Genomic DNA, 20,611 nt, shown 5'->3' with positions numbered 1-20,611 from the left:
TATTATATTCACAAGTTTATTATGCCTATGTGTATAGATACATACATGCACACATATATGTATGTATATTCATATGCATATACCCCTTGATATGGGGGCATATACCATGAAGCACACACATGTATGTATCTATGCCGTAAAGTATGTGTTTATACATATATACATAAACATTTAAATATATATATGTGCGTGTTTATGTATATGTGAAATTTATCCCTAGTCATTCTGTTTAATAGTATATATCTGTATTTCTAGTTTTGGCTTGCAATATTTTTCCCCTTTATGAATCACTTTATTGGTTATTATTTTTTCCCATCAAGACAGTTGTGATCACATCCTATCTCCTCCAGAAGCCTTGCACACTCACCCCAGGGAGCAGTGCTTTCTCTCTTCTCTGAAATCTCATCTGTGTCTGTGCTGCTGACTTGGATCTTAGCACTATCGATTTGCATCATAGCTATTGGTAGAGGTTCCTTTTCTCCCTAGGCATATTATAACTTATTGCATTCATCTTTTATATTACTACCTTGGGCTACAAACTGTACCTTGCATAATGTCTTACATATAGTAAATGTTCAATTATCTGTTGAATAAATAGATGATATTTCAGCTCAATATGGAGAAATAACTTACTACAATTTTTGTTGTTGAGTTGTTTTTCAATTGTGTCTAACTCATTGTGACCCCATGTGGGATTTTCTTGGCAAAGACACTAGAGTGGTTTGCCATTTCCTTCTCCAACTCATTTTACACATGAAGAAACTGAGGCAAACAGGATTAAGTTATTTGCCCAGAGTCACAGCTGGTAAGTGTCTGAGGCCAGATTTGAACCCATGAAGATGAGTCTTCCTGACTCTGGGCCCAGTGCCCTATCCACTGTGACACCTAGCTGAGCTCTACAAAATTGGAATAGTCTTTCTTAGGGGATAGGGGAAGGGAACAAGCATTTATTAAATGGTTACTATGTGCCAGGTACTATGCTAAGTGCTTAGGAATCTAAGCACTTTGGTTCCCACAACAATCCTGCAAAGTAGGTTCTGTTTTTTTTTTTTCAGCAGGGAAGGCTGGGCAATTGGAGTTAAGTGACTTGCCCAAGGTCACACAGCTAGTAAATGTGTCAAGTGTCTGGGGCCAGATTTGAACTCAGGTACTCCCGAACTCCAGGGCTGGTGCTCTACTCACTGCACCACCTAGCTGCCGCTAGGTTCTGTTTTTAACCCCATTTTACAGTTGAAGAATCCAAGTAGATAGAGGTTAACTGATTTTTTGAGAGTTGCACAGCTAGTGAGTATCTGAAGTACAATCTGAAATCAGGTCTTTTTTACTCCAGGTGCTCTATCCACTGAGACATAAGCTTCCTAGTGAATAAGTGTCACATTGCTGGAGGTCTTCAAAACTCAGTGAATCAACAATCACTTACTGGGAAGGTAGAGGGTATTCCACTTCAGGTGTAGGATGAACCAGAAAGCCTCTGGAGTTCCTTGTAATGAGGAGATTATGTAAGATTGTGTGGAATATATAATTATTCTGGGCCTACATTTTTCCAATTCAACTTGCTTCGTATGTCATTCTAAATTTCTTGCTATTTCTCATACTAAGTATTTAATTAAAATTACACCATTCTGTTGTATTGATGTAACATAGTTTATTTTGCTATTTACTACCCGTTTTTGCTTTTAACTTCACTGTGTGCTTAAACAGTTTCATAAAAAACAAAATAAGATCAAACATTCTTTATCTGGAATTGCATCTTTCAAATGTCTGAATATTTTGACAGTTTTTTTTTATTTTTGGTAAATCATTGTGATGCATTTTAATGCAAAGGTGAATAGGATAATTTCTGCTTAAAAGCAATAGAAAAAATCAGAAGAATTCTAGTCAGTTAATGCAACTATGAAGTTCATAATTTTTTTCAAAGAATATCATTTCTGGACAAGTGTTCTTTTGTACAATCTTGGTCCTTGTGTAAACTCATTTATTATATATTTGGATGGACTTCAACTTTCATGATGTACTTTGTCAGTTCAGCGTATTTATACCCAAATTATTGTAAAGAAATTTAATGTAAGTTTTTGGTTATGTGAACAAATAAAAAAATGGATGTATTTGTACATTTACAAAATCATTATTCGTAAGATCTCAAATGTAGTAATAAAAATGAGTACAGAATGCCCCCACCATATGTAAAGCTCATTTCAGTTAGCACCAAAGAAATGAGCTTTAACCTGAATCTTTCAGGCTTCATGACTCTCTGCTCCTTCATTTCTCCTCCTTTTTTCTCCTTGTTCATTATCATTATAGAGAACTGTCAGTCTTGTAACTTCCTCCAGCAATGAATATCTGCATCTCATCTATATCTTCTATTCTTACTTATTCAGGACAAGAAGAAGTTAAAAGACTTACCCTGGGCCACTCCACTAGTTTAAGTTAGAGGCAGGAGTTGAACCCAGAGCTTCCTGGCTCTGAGACCAGCTTTTTATCCACTACGCCACACTGTTCCCTAGTACCTTAGATTCAAAGAAACCATTATTATGGAAAATCTAGATCTGTTCCATAAATCATACGTAACTCCTGTTGATGTCAATTTGAATGGTAAGTAAAAATCATGTTTCAATATTTAGGGACCTGTAATTTTCTCAGTGTGGGAATTATCTCCATAAATTCAGCAGATGAAAACCCCTCTCTCACCTAGCAGATGGAGTTCAAGAGAGTTGTGTGGCTAAAAAATTCATCATCTTGCTGCCAGTCCTGTGATGAATCTGTCTGTCTGTCTGTCTGTCTCTATCTCTCTGTCACTGGCTCTCTGACTTTGTCTCTCTAACTTTTATCCATCTATTCACTCCTTCTTCCCTTTCCCCTTCCTTCCGTCCTTCCTGTGCTCTTTCCTCTGCCCCAAACAAAGACACACACACACATATCATACCTAATTTTACCTCTTTGTAATTTGCACCCTTTACTCTAAGTTCTGCCCTATGAGACCAAACAGAAGAAGTCCAGTCCCTTTTCCGCAGATAGCCTTTGAAAATGTCCATTATTCTACCACTCTATCCACCAACAACTTTTCTGTTTTCCAGGTTAAATATTTCTATACCTTCACCGTGTACTTATATGCCACGAGCCGGATTTCTTTCATCATCATGATTGCCCCTCTCTGGACACTTTTTTAGCTTATCAATGTCCTTTAGAGAAAGTTCAACCCAGAACTGAACACTGCATTTTGTATGTGGTCTTACCAGGGAAGAAATAGAGCAAGATGGTCACATTTTTCACTGTTAGTTTCTGTGTTTCTCTTTATTCAGCTTGATTGCATTGGATTTCTTGACTGTCACAATACTGTTGAATGCTATTGAGTTTGTAATTTGCTAAACTCCCGGATATTTTTCAGACAAACGCTTATTAGTCATGCTTCCCCTGTCCTGTACTTGTGAAATTGACAGTGTGAAATCAAGCACACTACTTTGCATTTGTCCCCATTAAATTTAATTTCCATAGGACCATGTTCTAACCTGTCAAAATCTTTTCTGATCATTGCTTCTGACTGAACTGAAGGCCTTTCTAGCTTTTCAGGACCTGTAAAAGTTTGTGCTAGGACATTCCACAATGAATGCAAAAAGTTAGTTGCTCCAGATCTTGTACCACATAAAGAAAGAAAAAAAAAACAGGATTTTGTCAGAAAGGCATTTTATCACTTGCGGCAGGTAGGTGGTACAGCAAAGTACTGTGCTCAGGGCCAGAAATATCTGAATTCAAATTTGGTCTCAAATACTTACCAGCTGTGTGATTTTGGGCAAGTCACTTAACCCTGTTTGCCTCATTTTCCACATGTGTGAAATGAGCTGGGGAAGGAAATGGCAAACCACTCCAATATCTTTACCAAGAAAAGTGCATGAAGTCACATAAAATCAGACATGATTGAACAACATTTTATCACTTAAAAAGGGCGTGTCAGAGGGGCCTTTGACCTACATATAACAAATCATTTTCTAATCTTATGGGTTGTAGCCATGGTGGCACCAGTCACTGAAGAAACAGATACATATACCTGGCTATTCGGGGAATGTAATACATGATTCTACCAATACTGTTGTGCTCGTTGGTATCCCCTTCTAAACTTCCAGTGTTCTCCTCTTTAAATTTTTTTAAAAGTTTCATTAATACTTTTTCTTTCTTTTCTTCTTTTTTATAATACTCTTGTTAATTCTCCCTCTTCCACTAATTTCCACTCCATACCAATTTTTTTTTTCACTTTTAAGCCCGATTTCTGTCTTCATGTCAGTTGAACAATGAATGATTAAGAGGCAACAGAGTAGAAAGAATATTACCTGGAATCATGAACATCTGTTCCAACTATCTGACTAGCAGCTGCTGTGAGGGTGTAAAGCCAACAACAACCAGCTCACAAAATGCTGCAAGCCCAGGTCCTTTTCATCTGCTTTATTAAGGAAAGCAACGTTAAGGGGTTAACAATCCTACTTTAATCCATCATACAAATATCATTTACTTAGTTCAGGGGAAAAAAACAGCACCCTGAATTACAGACCACATACAATTCATAGTTATCAACATCTGAGTGTTTAGCTGGGGAGCTCATTAGAATGGCTGGCCCAGAGTCGCATGCCACTCCTGCTGTGGCTCCGAGCTCTGAGCAAGAACACCAACCTCTGCACTTATATATCCTGTTTAGGGCCCCCAAAGGGCCCCAACCTCACCCATGCTGGGTGTGGAGAAGTTCCCCACCCCCAATATCACATCAGATACAAATCAATGACTCCCAATTGTCTCAGTGCTGAGAAATACAAAAACATCCCACTTCATCTGCCCCATTCAAACAAAGGCCAGAATCATTAAAGGTCAACAGCAAAAAGTCCCACCTTAATTACTATTACAATATCCAGATTTAAATCTGTGTTCCATACTTATTAGTTCTAAGACCCTAGGAGAGTCACTTGTTTGCTGTAAATCTCAGTGTCATTATTTTTAAAAGTGAGGGTTTGGATTAAATGTCCACTGAAGTTTCTTTTAATAGCTCTAAATCTATGAATTTATGACATAGAGACTGGAGCTGTGCATTTAATTAGTATAAGCAATTCCTGAATGAGAAAACTCCCTCAACTAATATAGTCCATCACCTTCACTACCACTAATAGTATTAGAGTTGTCTAGAACACTAAAGGCTGATGACTTGCTCAGGGTTATTCAGCCCATATGTAGTAAAGGTGGAACTTGAACCAAAGGTTTCCTGGTTTCAAGGTTAGATTCTACCCACTGGGCCACTGCCCCTCTTACAAAGTGCAGTCTGGCACGAGTTGCTAGAGAGAAGTCTCTGAGTTCAAATTCCATCTTTGACACAAACTCACTTTATATGGTCCTATAAGACTATGGAAATGGGGATACTTAAAGTTACTTGAGATGACCAAATAATTATGCTATTTCCTTTCCCATTGTCTTAATTATATGAACAAGATTCTCAATCCTATTTGAATGAATGAGTAAATGACTGGATATACAGGTTGTTTATTGTTTACAAGGGGTGAGGAACCTGTGACCTTTAGGCCACGTGTGGACTTCTAGGTCCTTCAGTGTGGCCTTTTTGACTGAATCCAATTTTTACAGAACAAATCCTTTTATTAAGGGGATTTGTTATGTAAAGTTTGGATTCAGTCAAAGGGCCATACTTGAGGACCACAAGGTCCACAAGTGGCCTTGAAGCCACAGATTCCCCACCCCTGGTCTAACCAATGATCCACCTCTTCATTTTAAGTTGGATCATATTTATAGACAGGGAATATTACATATCCCTATCAAAGATATACTGAAGTTTATAATAGTAAATGTTTAACAAGACCTTCAGTCCTGAATACAGTTAGATTTACAAATACTATATTCTTTTCATGTTTTTATATGGGAGGTGAAATGTTCAAGGTCAGTTGATATGGTCACAGGTTGTAGTCAAATATGATGAATTTTTAATGTGCTAACGTGTCATACAGATTTCTTTATAAAAGATGCTGAGTTAAGACAGGAAAAACATGATTGGCTGTACAAACAACCAGCTGCAACTGTTAAAACATCCTATCACATTGCAACATGGTGTCTTCTCCATCACCTCTAAAAAACAAACTTATCCTAATTCAAATTTCATTCTTTTCAATATTCTGTTACCAACTCTTGTCTCCTGAATTCAAAGAAAAAATTAATTTAATTTAATAATTGAAATGATGATTCAGAAAGTTCTGATCTGTGGAAATGTTGATGAATGGCCAAAAAGCCTAGGAATTAGCCACAAAATAAAAAAGGAATGGACAAAGTACTTGTGACTTAAATTGCCTTTTTTGAACTTGATGACAAAATAATATAATAATAATTTGTCCCTGAAAGTTATCAAGGTCAAATAAAGAGGAGAGGATATTATCATTTTAAGGAAATTGGAGATGTCTTGACTCTCTGAAAGCATTACTGTAAGATTTGCCTGAAGCAGACAGCAAATTAAAGAAAAAAAAACCTGAATATTGACAAAACAAATTGGAAATGATTATTACCTAAGCAAATCATATGTGCACTCCAATAAATCATGAGTATTCTGTACAGTGACATTATTACTGACCATGAGAATCTGCCTAAAATTTAATTATTCATTTAGTTAGAAATAAGGAATAATTGAATGTTTTTTTTTTCCGAGGTTTTAGACCTTTTTCTATAACGAACAGGTAGCCTCAGCTACAGATTATCTGGTTGCTGCTACAATGCACAAGATAATTAACATTTTGTGACTGGTAAGATGGTGATAGAACATGTGTTAAAACTGATTGGACATGTATTCATTTCATAATAATTAAACTTGCTTTACCCTAAGTCAGGGAAAGGAATTTAGGCATTATCTGCATAACACAGGAACAAGAACCCCCTAATGAAAAAAGAAGAGACTGTTAAACCAGAATTAGGGAGATTGCTTGTCTGAATTGAGTAAGTTAATGGGAAAATTGTTCAGTTCTGTACTTTCATTTTTCTGTGTAGATTCTACTTATGTAGAATACATTGTTCATGAATCTAAAATGTCTGTAAACTATTTTCAACAATTCAACAAACATTCATTAATTTCTTATTGTCTGAAAGGTGATAGGGATACAAAGATGAATTAAGACATAGTTTATTTCTTTGAGAAACTTGCAATCCATCAGGGGAGATAATCTAGGAATTCACAATAACTAATAACAGCTGACATTTATATACTTATGGTTTGAAAAATACTTACTTTTCATATATTATCACATTTGATTCCATTTTACAGATGACTAAAATGTGGGTCAGAGAAGTTAAGTGACTCATCTAAAAAGTCACACAACTAGTAAGTATCTGAGGCAGGATTCCAAATCAGGCCTTCCTGAATCCACATCCAGGGTTCTATCCACTCCTCTAAGCATCCTTGCACATGACTATAATATAAATCAAAATATTTTTGACTTCATGAAAAAATGCACAAGGAGATTTCACAAAAAATTATTGCCATAAGAGATTTATCAGAATGAAAAGAATCCTTTCATGTGGATAGGGAAGTGAGGTGCACAGGGAAGACTTCATGAAGTAAGAGGCACCCCAACTCTGTCTTGTAAAGATGGGCTTAGTAGATGAAATAAAAGTATGATAAGCATCATGGAACTTGGAACATTTCAAGTCCCCTTTCTCTAAGCTGAAAAATGCTATCCACTAAATGCATTTAGTTAATATGCTTTAAAGTAATCCAGGCCCCACATTATTCATTAGGTAACAGCTCTGGGGGAAAAATCCAGCAGTAATAAATATTATTTTATTTTGTTTTGCTTTGTTTTGACTCAAAGGGATCTCTGCTTAAATTTAACTACCTTGTGCCATGATGGGATACTGTGATTTTCCAGGAATTGCCAGGTATGCTATATGGAGTTTTCAATTTTTATTTATTTAATTTTTAATTTATGTAATAAAACAAGCATTTCCATACTATAGTATAATAAAAATATGGTTGCACATGAAACTGCAAATCTATTATATACAACTTTCAATTTCTTTAATTATTAAATAAAGCTAACATGTAATTTTTCCCCTTTTTTCTTCCCCCACTTGTAAGGGCAAGCAAAGGAGGACTTTTTAACTGTTTTTTTTTCTTTTGGAGTGCTTCTCAGCACTAAGGCAAACAAGTGCCTTTGATTGAGTCTTTTCTTTTGTTTGTAGGAAGGCCCACATCCTTTTGCTAATTAGGTCACACGAGGTGTGAAGCCCTTGGCCTTGAAAAAGGGTATATATACCCTGAGGGTAGCCATTAAGCTAGAACTCTCAGAACTGTGGGAGGAGAGGTTTTGCTTTGGAGGCACACTCATTGGAAGAGTGTTTGTGATTTGGCCAGACAAGACACTGGGTAGCCATTGGGTCTCCCCCCCTACCAGCTTTGAAAACCCAGATGTTGGTGCTTCTCTCTCTAGTAACTGTGTATGTATTGCCTATGGTCAGACAGATAGAAGCCCATAACTGCTGATTTGTTTTTATTTTCTCTGTTTGTAATTTCTGTTGTATTTGCTCTGAAGTTTAGGGTGCTGACTTTTTCCCCTGAACTAAGTGAATGATATATGTATGCTTAATTAAAGTAAGATTGTTAAGCCCCTTAAAGTTGCTTTCCTTAGAAAAACAGATCAAAGAACCTGTGCTAGCAGCCTTCCTGTGTGCTGGTGTTATTGACCTTATATAACCATAGTAGCAGCAAGTAGCATTGTTACACCATCCCACTCTAGAGATGGCTACCATTAGACATAAATAGGTGTGTGTATATATATATATAGATAGATAGATATAGATACACACATACACACACACATACACACACACACATATATATGTATATATACACTATATATGTGTATTTGTATGTATGATGTATGTGTGTATACACACAGACACATATATATCTGTAAATGCATATATGTTTGTGCACATATACGTATGTATGTATATGCAGGCAAAATCATTTTATACTTCTATCTATCAGTTCTTTCTCTGGACGCAGCATCTTCTTTCATATTTCCTTTGTAGTTAATTTGGGTTTTTATAATAGTCAAAATGACTCAGTCACTCAAAGTTGTTCTTAAAACAATATTGGTGTTACTTTATACAGCATTCTCTTGGCTCTGCTCATTTCACTTGTCATTATTTCATGTAATTCTATCCATGTTTTTCTAAGGTCATTCAGCTCATTATTTCTTATAGCACATTAGTATTCCATCACAATCTTATACCATTTGTTCAGCCATTCCCCAACTGCCAGGCATCCCCATGATGTCCACTTCTTTGCCACCACAAAGAGAGGTGCTTTAAATATTTTGGAACATATAAGTTATTTTCCTTTTCTCCTAATCATCTTTGGAAATACACCTACTAGTGGTATTGCTGGGTCAAAGAGTATAGGTAGTTCAATAACTCTTTGGACAATATTCGAGATTGCTCTCTAAAATGCTCAGGTCACAATTCTATCAACAATGAGTTAGTGTTCCATTTTTGCCACATCCCCTCCAACATTTGTGGCTTTCCCCTTCAATCATTTCAGCCCAAGTGATACATGTAAAATGATATCTCAAGGTTATTTTAATTTGTATTTCTCTAATCAATAATGATTTAGAGCATTTTTACATGACTACAGATTGTTCTGATTTGTTTATCTAAAAATTGCCTGTTTATTTCTTGTGACCATTTATTGACTGGGGAATGACTCATAATTTCAGATTTTATAAAGTTGTTTATATATTTGAGATATGGGACTTTTATCAGATAAACTACCTATAAAAATTTCCCCTAATTTTCAGCTTTTCTTCTAATCTTGGCTATATTTATTTGTAAAACATCTTTTTTTTTAATTTAATGTAATCAAAATTATCTATCATATCACTCTGCTCTCTATCTCTTTTTTATTCATATTTTTTCACCTGTCTATAAGTTTGATGAGTAGTATGTTCCACGATCTTCAAATTTTCTTATAATACATCTCTTTATTTCTATGTCATATATACATTTTGACTTTATCTTGGTAAATGGTGTAAGATATTGACCTATGCCCAATTTCTGCCACACTGCTTTCTGGTTTTCCCAAAAATTTTTAATAAATAATGAATTCTTATCTTAAAATATTGTCTTTATCCTTGTCAAACACAAGGTTATAGTGTTTATTTGCTGCTGTTATTGTATTTCTATTCTGTTCCATTAATCTACCTTTCTATTTCTTAGCCAGTACCAGATAGTTCTGTTAATTACTGCCTTATAATAGAGTTTAAGATCTGGTACTGCTGAGCTCCTTCGTTTACATTTTTATTAGTTCCTTTGATATTCGTGACTTTTTCTTCTTTCAAATGAATGCTATAAGTTTACAATTCCATTTATCCTATTTATTTGATCAGTGTCACTTTATTAAGATGATAATACTCACTTCTAGGAACTAGTTCAACATATTGGAGATAAAAAAAAAATCAGAAAATTTCAGAGGAAGGGACTTCAATGATCGTTAAGTGCTATACATAACTGGATAAGAATGTCCTGTGTAGCACATAAGAAAAAGGAAAGATTCATCTATTTTTGTCCAAAGACTTTTAGTGGACAAATCTCTACTTCTAACAAAACCCAGCTCATTATAGTTTTGTATAGTTGTAATTGTTAGGAAGTTTTTCCTTATGTTTAAATTTATCTCCCTGCAAATTCTACCTATTGTTTTTATGGTGGTTCTGCCCAATGGGGCTGGGCAAAATAAGAAATTTAAACCCTCTTCTTTATGTTAGCTCTTGAAAAATACTTGAAAATAAGTCAAATCATTTCTAGGTTAAACATCCCCTTTCCTTCAACCAGTCTTCATATGGCATGGTCTTTAGGTCCATTATCCTAATGGCTGCCCTTCTCTCAACAATCTCCATCTTATCAACGTTTTCCTGGTATATGGCACTCAGGCTGAACACAATACTATAGATATGCCCAGTCTAGGACCACAAACAATAGGACCATAATTTCCCTAGTATGAGACACTATGGCTTTTTAGTGAAGCCTAATCTCACTTTAATTCGTTTTGTTTTTGGCTACCAACTGAAACAGTTGTATTATATTTAATGTGTAATCTGCTAAAATCTCTAATTATTTTTCTCCCTTATGAACTGCTGTCTAATTGTACCTTCCCAATCTTCTGATTACTAAGTAAATTTGTGGAATCCAAGTACAAGAATTTACATTTATCCTAATTACATTTCATCTTATCAGATTCAGAAGGAAGGAAAGAAGGAAAGAAGGAAGAGAGGGAGAGGAATAAGGGAAACTTAAGCCATGCCTATTAGGTTAGAGATTGGACAGTCTGTGAGGATTTTGATTCTTCTCCTTACTTGTTCATAAGGTGAGCAAAGAGAGTATAAACAATTGGCCACCATAGTAACACACCCGAGTATTTACAATTTTTGTGGTTGCTATTCAGTGATGTGCAACTCTTTGTGATTGTCTAATCAGAAATGCTGGAGTGGTTTGCCATTTCCTTCTCCAACTCAGTTTAAAGATGAGGAAAGTGAGGCAAATAGAGTTAAGTGACTTACCCAATGTCGCACAGTTAGTAATTATCTGAGGTCATATTTGAACTCATAGCATTTGTCAAATGGTTAGTTAAAATCTTGGTATACAATACAAAAAACATTGCATGTGTTTCCAGATCTAGTGATTCTGTCAAAAAAAGAAAATGAGGATAGTTTGCTCTGACATATTCTTCATAAGACCATGATGTGGTATGGTGGATAGAATACCAGGCCTGGAGTCAGGAAGATCTGAATTCAAAACAAGCTTCAGATACTTATTAGTTATGTGACCTTGGGAAAGTAACTTAACTCTATTTGCCTCAGTTTCCTCATCTGTAAAATGAGCTGGAGAAAGAAATGGCAAACCAATCCAGTATCTCTGCCAAGAAAACCCCAAATGAGGTCTTAGAGAGTCACACACAATTGACCAACAACAACAACAAAACGCATATATTCCTTCAAAACCTCTATTTTGCCATCATGTTATGCCAATTTTTTAAAAAAAATCTGAAAAGTACAGTCCTCTTAGGTACATAATTATAAATATGGTTTATGGAAGATAGACCTTTATAGTTTGGGAAATTCATACCCCAGGCCAAACACATACTTTTTTCCATTGTCAGAGGAAGTTGATGCTATGTTCCTTTCATAGGCTCACTAATTTAGCTGTTTCAATTTTTCCCTAGTTTTTCACCTTGTCTCTACTTCCACAATCATAGTTTAGTCAAGACTCTCTCTTCATTTTATGGACATCTATGAGCAAAAGTAACTTTATAGTCACATTACTTACCTACTCCACCCACAACAACCAGTTGCTGCCTATTATACCCAATGTAAATTACATATTCTAATATTCAAGGAACATCAGCTGAATGCTATTTCTATTACTAACATCATCATCATTATTATAATTATATCATTTGATTTGGCACATTGCTCAGAATATACATTATTCATGTGCATCGCTTTTCTTTTGCATCTGCCATACGTTGCTTTTCGCATTAGTCTCTGATTCTTCCCTGCCAATCTTAAAATCACTTTCTCAGAGATTTCTACATTTGAGCCTACCTTTACTGATTTCAGGTGGAACAGAAAAGACAGCTCCTATAGAGGCCATCCTCTCCATCAGTGACCACATAGCTTGGAGTGTTGAGGCAGTTTTGTATAGTGGAAAGAGTGATTCATCTGAAGGCAGATGATGAGGGTTTCATTCGTGTTTCTGTTACTTAATATATGTGGGACTTTTGACAAGATATTTTCCTTTCGTTTGTTGATATTTTAAAGAGGAAATTGGACTGTATAGTCTCAGGACTCCATCTAGCTTTAAATATTTTTCTTCTAATTCTGCTCTCTCTTTTGTTCACTCAGCACACCTATAAACTTAGTTTTTGATATTTGTATGGCCTTTTATGAGGCAGGTCAAATTCTGTTGCCCTAGATTCCAAGGGACAAGCCTAATTATTTTTTTCCACTATAAATATTACTTTGAAAAAATGGGTACCAAGCAGGGTTTAATATGTTACATTTATGCAGAGCTTTTTTTGTTGAAATGCTGTTGTTACAAGATAGGTCCTATATATTGACTTACACTTGATATGGTGCTGTGTAATTTCTCATGCCTGTATTCTGTCTCTCCAATTCTATGTGTCTAATTGTAAACAAAGCTCTCTAGAACAGAACATTGCAGAATGTTTGCTCAACGACTGAACTCAACAAGCATTGTTACTAATTGGTTATTTTTGCTTTTTTGTCAGAATATATTGTTTTGGTTGATGAAGCTTTTGGGTAGCAGCAGGAGGAGATGTTTTAATGTTGTTATAGGAAGCTAAGGGTTGTTGTTGGCCCTCCCCAATAAAAATTAACAATGATTACCAAAATATTGTGTTTTCTTGGGGAGGGAAGCCGGGGGGGAGGGGAATTGAAATTTTAGTTATCATCAGAGCTTAAAAGGAAGCTCAAGTATTAAAATGTTAGCCTTTCTGTATCTAATCTAGATCTTGAGCAAGGCCAAATATGAAGTCATATTTCTTTTATATAATCTACTACAAGTAGCAAAGGTGTGGATATCCTGTAAATATTTATTGCTTAAAAGATACCATAGAAGGGGACTTCTGGGAGCCAAGATGGAAAAGTAAGCTGAAGGTGCTCTCACTCTCCCTTATTGACTTCTGAAAACCCAGAAAATATCCCCCCAGGAAAAACGCTATGACAGAGGAGCCAGTGGAAGGACAGGGTGCAGCAGTCTTTTAGTCCAGGAAGCTTGGGAGATTGTCAGAAAAGGTCCCTCTATCTCTGGTGGAAGGGGAGCAGTACAGGATGGGAGGCATCCTAGCAAGCCAGAGGCAAGCCCCACCTCAGCAAACTAGCAAGCCCCAGGGTGGTGAAGCAGACAAGCACCAACACCAGGACCCAGAATGCCTTGGAACAGGCAAGGGAATTGGGAGACTCCAGCTCAGAAAACCACCACATATGCCTGAGCAGGCTTCCTCCAGAAGCCAAACTTCCAGTGCTTCAGAGCAGCCTAAGTGAGCAGGCATCCTCCAGCAGCCAGATGCCCCATCCCACACAAGCACCCCAGAGCTTCAATGTTGCTGACCCTAGATCAGCACCAGGTAAGCTGCTAGACCCATACAGCCTCCATCTGCCAGCAGCTGAGACCCCAGCACATAAAAGCAGGTCACTGGCTCCCAGCACAAGAAGCTTGGGACAATGCCTCCTATGCTCTAGCTGGAGAGCTGAACTTTAAAAGCCATGAAATAGGCAAACATCATTAGCAAAAAACATAAATAGACAGTGACCATAGATTCTTTCTATGAGGACAGGGAAGGGAAGATCAAAACACAAATTCAGAAGAGGACAACATTGTCGATATACCCATATCTAACCACAAAAGGGAATATGAACTGGTCTCAAGCCCAAAAAAGCCTCCTTGGAAGAGCTCAGGAAGGATTTTTAAAGTCAAATAAGACAAGTAGGATAAAGATTGGAAAAAAGAAATGAGAGGTATCCAAGAGAGAGTCAATAGCTTGGAAAATGAAAGATAAAAATGGATTGTAGAAAACAAGTCCTTAAAAAATACAATTGGACAAATGGGGGGAAAGTACACTGAAGAAAACAACTCCTAAAAGTAGAATTGGCCAAATGGAAAAGGAGGCATAAAAACTCACTGAAGAGAAGAACCACCTAAAAAGTAAAATGGGCCAAATGGAAAAGGAGGTACAAAAGCTAACTGAAGAAAACAATTCATTAAAAATTAGAACTGGGCAGGCAGAAACTAATAACTCTATGAGACATCAAGAATCAGTCAAACAAAATCAAAAGAATGAAAAAAGAAGAAAACATAAAATACCTCGTTGGAAAAACAACTGACCTGGAAAATAGTTCCAAGAGACATAATTTAAGAATTATTGTTTTACCTGAAAGACATGATCTAAAAAAAAGAGCCTGGAAAGCATCTTTCAAGAAATCATCAAGGAAAACTTCCTTGAAGTCCTAGAACCAGAGGGTAAAATAGTCATAAAAAGAATCCACTCATCACCTCCTGAAAGAGAACCGAAATTGAAAATGCCAAGGAATATTATACCCAAATTCCAGAATTATCAGGCCAAGGATGAAACCAATAAAATAGATAAAACTTTCATAAATTTATTTAAAAAAAAAGAAGTAAGAAAACTAAATTACCAGCATCAAAAATGAAAAGGGTGAAATCACTGCCAATGAAGAGGAAAGTAAAACAATAATTAGGAACTATTTTGCCCAACTGTATGCCAATAAATTTGACAATCTTAGTGAAATGGATGAATAGTTACAAAAAATATAAATTGCCCAGATTAACAGAAGATGAAATAAAATACTTAACCCCATTTCAGAAAAAAAGAAATTGAATGAACCATCAATGAACTCCCTAAGGAAAAAAAAATCTCCAGGGCCCAGATAGATTTACAAGTGAATTTGATTAAACATTTAAAGAACAATTAATTTCAATACTATATAAACTATTTGGGAAAATAAGAAAAGAAGGAGTCCTATCAAATTCTTTTTTATGGTAAAAATATGGTGCTGATACCCAAACTGGGATGAATCAAAAGAGAAAGAAAATTATAGACCAATTTCCTTACTGAATACAGATGCAAAAATTTTAAATAAAATATTAGCAAAGACATTACAGCAACTTATCTCAAAGATAATACACTATGACCAGGTAGGACTTATACCAGGAAGGGAAGACTGGTTCAATATTAGGTAAATTATCAGCATGATTGACCGTATCTACAACAAAACTAACAGAAATCATGTGATTATCTCGATAGATACAGAAAACGCATTTGACAAAATACAATACCTACTCCTTTTAAAAAACACTAGTGATCATAGAAATAAATGGAGCCTTTCTTAAAAGATGAGTAGTAGCATCTACCTAAAATCATCAGTACGCATTATATGCAATGAGGATAAGCTAGAAACGTTTCAGGTACGATCAGCAGTAAAACAAGGATGTCCATTATCACCACTGTTATTCAATATTGTACTAGAAATGTTAGCTTTAGCAATAAGAGAAAAAAAGAAATGGAAGAAATTACAACAGATCAAGAAGAAACAAAGGTATTGCTTTTTGTAGATGATATGATGGTATGCTTAGCAAATCATAGACAATCAAGTAAAAACTATTTGAAATAATAAACAAATTTAGCAAAGTTGTAGGATATAAAATAAATCCACATAAATCATTGCCATTTCTATATATTATTAATAAAGCCCAATAGCAGGAGATAGAAAGAGAAATTCCATTTAAATTTACTGTAGACATTATAAAATATTTGGGAGTCAACCTGCCAAAGCAAACACAGGAACTATATGAACACAATTAAAAAACACTTCACACAAATAAAATCATATCTAAATAATTTTAAAAATATCAGTTATTCATGGGCAGGCCTAGCTAATATAATAAAAATTATAATTCTACACAAATTAATTTACTTATTCAGTGCCATACCAATCAAACTACCCAAAGAAGGATTTTATAGAGTTAGAAAACATAAGAAAATTCATCTGGAAGAACAAAAGTTCAAGAATATCAATGGAATTAATGAAAAGAAATGCAAGGAAAGGTGGCCTAGCCTGACCAGATCTTAAATAGTATTATAAAGCAGCAATCATCAAAACTACTAAGAAATAGTGTGGTAGATCAGTGGACTAGGTTAGGTACACAAGACACAATAATCAATGACTATAATGTTCCACAATTTGATAAACCCAAAGACCCCAGCTTCTTAGATTAAAAAGTCTCCATTTAATAAAAATTGCTGGGAAAACTGGAAAATAGTATGGCAGAAATTTGGCATAGACCAACATCTTACACCAGATACAAAGACAAAGTCAAACTGAGTACATGATTTAGATATAACGGCTTGTAGCAAAGAATAGCTTACCTGTCAGTTTTACAGAGAAGAGAAAAATTCATGACCAAACAAGAGATAGAGAACACCATGAAATGCAAAATGTAAGTTTTGATTACATCAAATTGAAAAGTTTTTGCATGGAGGGGTAGGGGGGAGCCAAGATGGAGGCTGGAAAACGGACTTGTGTGAGCTCCCACCTAGGTCCCTCCAAACACCTATAAAAATGGCTCTGAACAAATTCTAGAACTGTGGAAACCATGACTAGCAGAGGGAAGCAGGGCTTCAGCCCAGAACAGCCTGGATGGTCGTGGGATAAGATCTATCATGCGGAGCTGGGAGCAGAATAGAGCAGAGTCCAGTGTGGGCCAGGTGAACCAACCAGAACTGGAGCCAGACAGAACAGGCCCCAGGGCCCTGAATCAGTGAGCTGTGGCAGTTACCAGACTTCTCAACCCACAAACAGCAAAGACAACAGAGAGGGTTAGTGGGAAAAGCTGCTGGAACAGAGGGAAAGGAGTTCCTGGTTCGGCCACTGCCCCAGGGGCAAGGAGGAGGTGGTACAGTTACAGAACTACAGCTGCAGTTGCTTCTGGCCCCAGGCCCACCTGGTGGGAGGAATTAAGTGGCAAATCAGAGTGGGAGTGCAGAGCCAGCTTAGCTCTGGGTCTGGTCTGGGTTGGTGGTTCTTGGGGGGGGGGGCGGGGAGTAGCACTAGTGTAGCAGCGCTTGCTGTGAGAAATAGCTCTGAAAACAACAGCGCATCCCCTCAAGCTTGGGACAAAGTACTCTCTACTCTACAAGCAGTCATACCCTGACAAAAAACTCAAGGGTCAAGTAAATTGGCTGGGAACATGGCCAGGCAGCAAAAACGGACTCAGATTCAGACTCAGACTTTGAAATCCTTCTTTGGTGACAAAGAAGACCAAAACATACAGCCAGAAGAAGTCAACAAAGTCAAAGAGCCTACATCAAAAGCCTCCAAGAAAAACATGAATTGGTGTCAGGCCATGAAAGAGCTCAAAAAGGATTTGGAAAACAAGTTAGGGAAGTAGAGGAAAAATCAGGAAGAGAAATGAGAGTGATTCAAGAAAATCATGAAAAACAAGTCAATGGCTTGCTAAAGGAGACCCCAAAAAAGACTGAAGAAAATAATACCTTAAAAAATAGTCTAACCCAAATGGCAAAAGAGATCCAAAAAGCCAATGAGGTGAAGAATGCCTTGAAAGGCAGAATTACCCAAATGGAAAAGGAGGTCCAAAAGACCACTGAAGAAAATACTACCTTAAAAACTATATTGGAGCAAGTGGAAGCTAGGGACTTTATGAGAAATCAAGAAGTTATAAAATGCAACAAAAGGAATGAAAAAAATGGAAGACAGTGTGAAATATCTCATTGGAGAAACCACTGACCTGGAAAATCGATCCAGGAGAGATAATTTAAAAATTATTGGACTACCTGAAAGCCATGATCAAAAAAAGAGCCTAGATATCATCTTTCAAGACATTATCAAAGAGAACTGCCCTGATATTCTAGAGCCAGAGGGTAAAATAGAAACTGAAAGAATCCACCAATCACCTCCTGACAAAGATCCCAAAAAGAAAACTCCTAGGAATATTGTCACCAAATTCCAGAGCTCCCAGATCAAAGAGAAAATAGTGCAAGCAGCCAGAAAGAAACAATTTGAGTATTGTGGAAACACAATCAGGATAATACAAGATCTAGCAGCTTCTAGATTAAGGGATCCGAGGACTTGGAATATGATATTCTGGCAGTCAAAGGAGCTAGGATTAAAACCAAGAATTACCTACCCAGCAAAACTGAGTATCATGCTCCAAGGCAAAATAAGGATTTTCAATAAAATAGAGGACTTTCAAGTTTTCTCAGTGAAAAGACCAGAGCTGAATAGAAAATTTGACTTTCAAACACAAGAATCAAGAGAAGCATGAAAAAGTAAACAAAAAAGAGAAATCATAAGGGACTTACTAAAGTTGAACTGTTTTGTTTACATTCCTTCATGGAAAGATGATGAGTATGATTCATGAGACCTCAGTATTAGGGTAGCTGAAGGGAATATACATATATACAGAGACAGAGGGCACAGGGTGAGTTGAATATGAAGGGATGATATCTAAAAAAATAAAATTAAATTAAGGAATGAGAGAGGAACATATTGAGAGAGGGAGAAAGGGAGAGATAGAATGGGGTAAATTATCTGCACATAAATGTAGGCAAGAAAAAGTAGTTCTATAGAAGAGGAAGAGGGGCAGGTGAGGGGGAATGAGTGAATCTTGCCCTCATCAGATTTGATCTGAAGAGGGAATACCATACATACTCAATGGGTATCTTACCCCCACAAGAAAGAAGGAGGAAGAAGATAAAAAAGGGGGGATTATAGAAGGGAGGCAGATGGGGGGAGGTAATCAAAAACAAACACTTTTGAAAAGAGACAGGGTCAAGGGAGAAAACCGAATAAAGGGGGATAGGATAGGAAGGAGCAAAATATAGTTAGTCTTTCACAACATGAGTATTGTGGAAGGGTTTTACATAATGATACACATGTGGCCTAGGTTGAATTGCTTGCCTTCTTGGGGAGGATGGGTGGGGAGCTAAGAGGGGAGAGAATTTGGAACTCAAAGTTTTAAAAACAGATGTTCAAAAAGAAAGTTTTTGCATGCAACTAGGAAATAAGATATACAGGCAATGGGGCACAGAAATCTATCTTACCCTACAAGAAAGTAAGGGAAAAGGGGATGGGGGAGTGGGGTGACAGAAGGGAGGTCTGATTGGGGACTGGGGCAACCAGAATATTTGCCATCTTAGAGTGGGGGGGGTTAGAAATGGGGAGAAAATTTGTAATTCAAACTCGTGAAAATCAATGCTGAAAACTAAAAATATTAAATAAATAAATAAATAATCCACAAAAAAGAAAGGTTTTTGCACAAACAAAGCCATTGTAACCAAGATTAGAAGAGAAACAGAAAGCTGGGAAACAATTTTTACAGTCAGTGTCTCTGATAAAAGCCTCACTTCTAAAATATATAGATAACTGAGATAAATTTATGAGAATACAAGTCATTCCCCAATTGATAAATGGTCAAAAGATATGAACAGGCAGTTTTTAGAGGAAGAAATTAAAGCTATCTATAGCCATATGAAAAAAAAATGCTCTAAGTCACTATTGATTAGAGAACTGCAAACCAAAACAACTCTGAGGAACAATGTTATACCTACCAGATTGGTTAACAAAACAAAAAAGGAAAATGATAAATATTGGAGAAGATTTGGGGAAATTGGTACACTAATCCATTGTTGGTGGAGTTGTGAACTTAACCAAACCTTCTGGAAAACAATTTGGAACTATTCTGAAAGGTCTATAAAACTGTGCATACCTTTTGACCCAGCAATATCATTTTTAGGTCTGTATCCCAAACAGATCATAAAAATGTGAAAAGGACCCACATATACAAAAATATTTATAGCAGCTCTTTTTGTGTTGGCCATGAATTGGAAATTGAGGGGATGCCCCTCAATTGGGGAATGGCTAAACAACTTGTGGTATACTAATGTAATGGAATATTATCATGCTATAAGAAATGATGAGCAGGGGGGCGGAGCCAAGATGGCGGCTGGTAAGCACGGACTAGAGTGAGCTCC

The sequence above is a fragment of the Trichosurus vulpecula genome, chromosome 1 (genome assembly GCF_011100635.1).
Source record: "Trichosurus vulpecula isolate mTriVul1 chromosome 1, mTriVul1.pri, whole genome shotgun sequence".
Lineage (NCBI taxonomy): Eukaryota > Metazoa > Chordata > Mammalia > Diprotodontia > Phalangeridae > Trichosurus > Trichosurus vulpecula.
Note: the sequence above shows the minus strand (reverse complement) of the source record.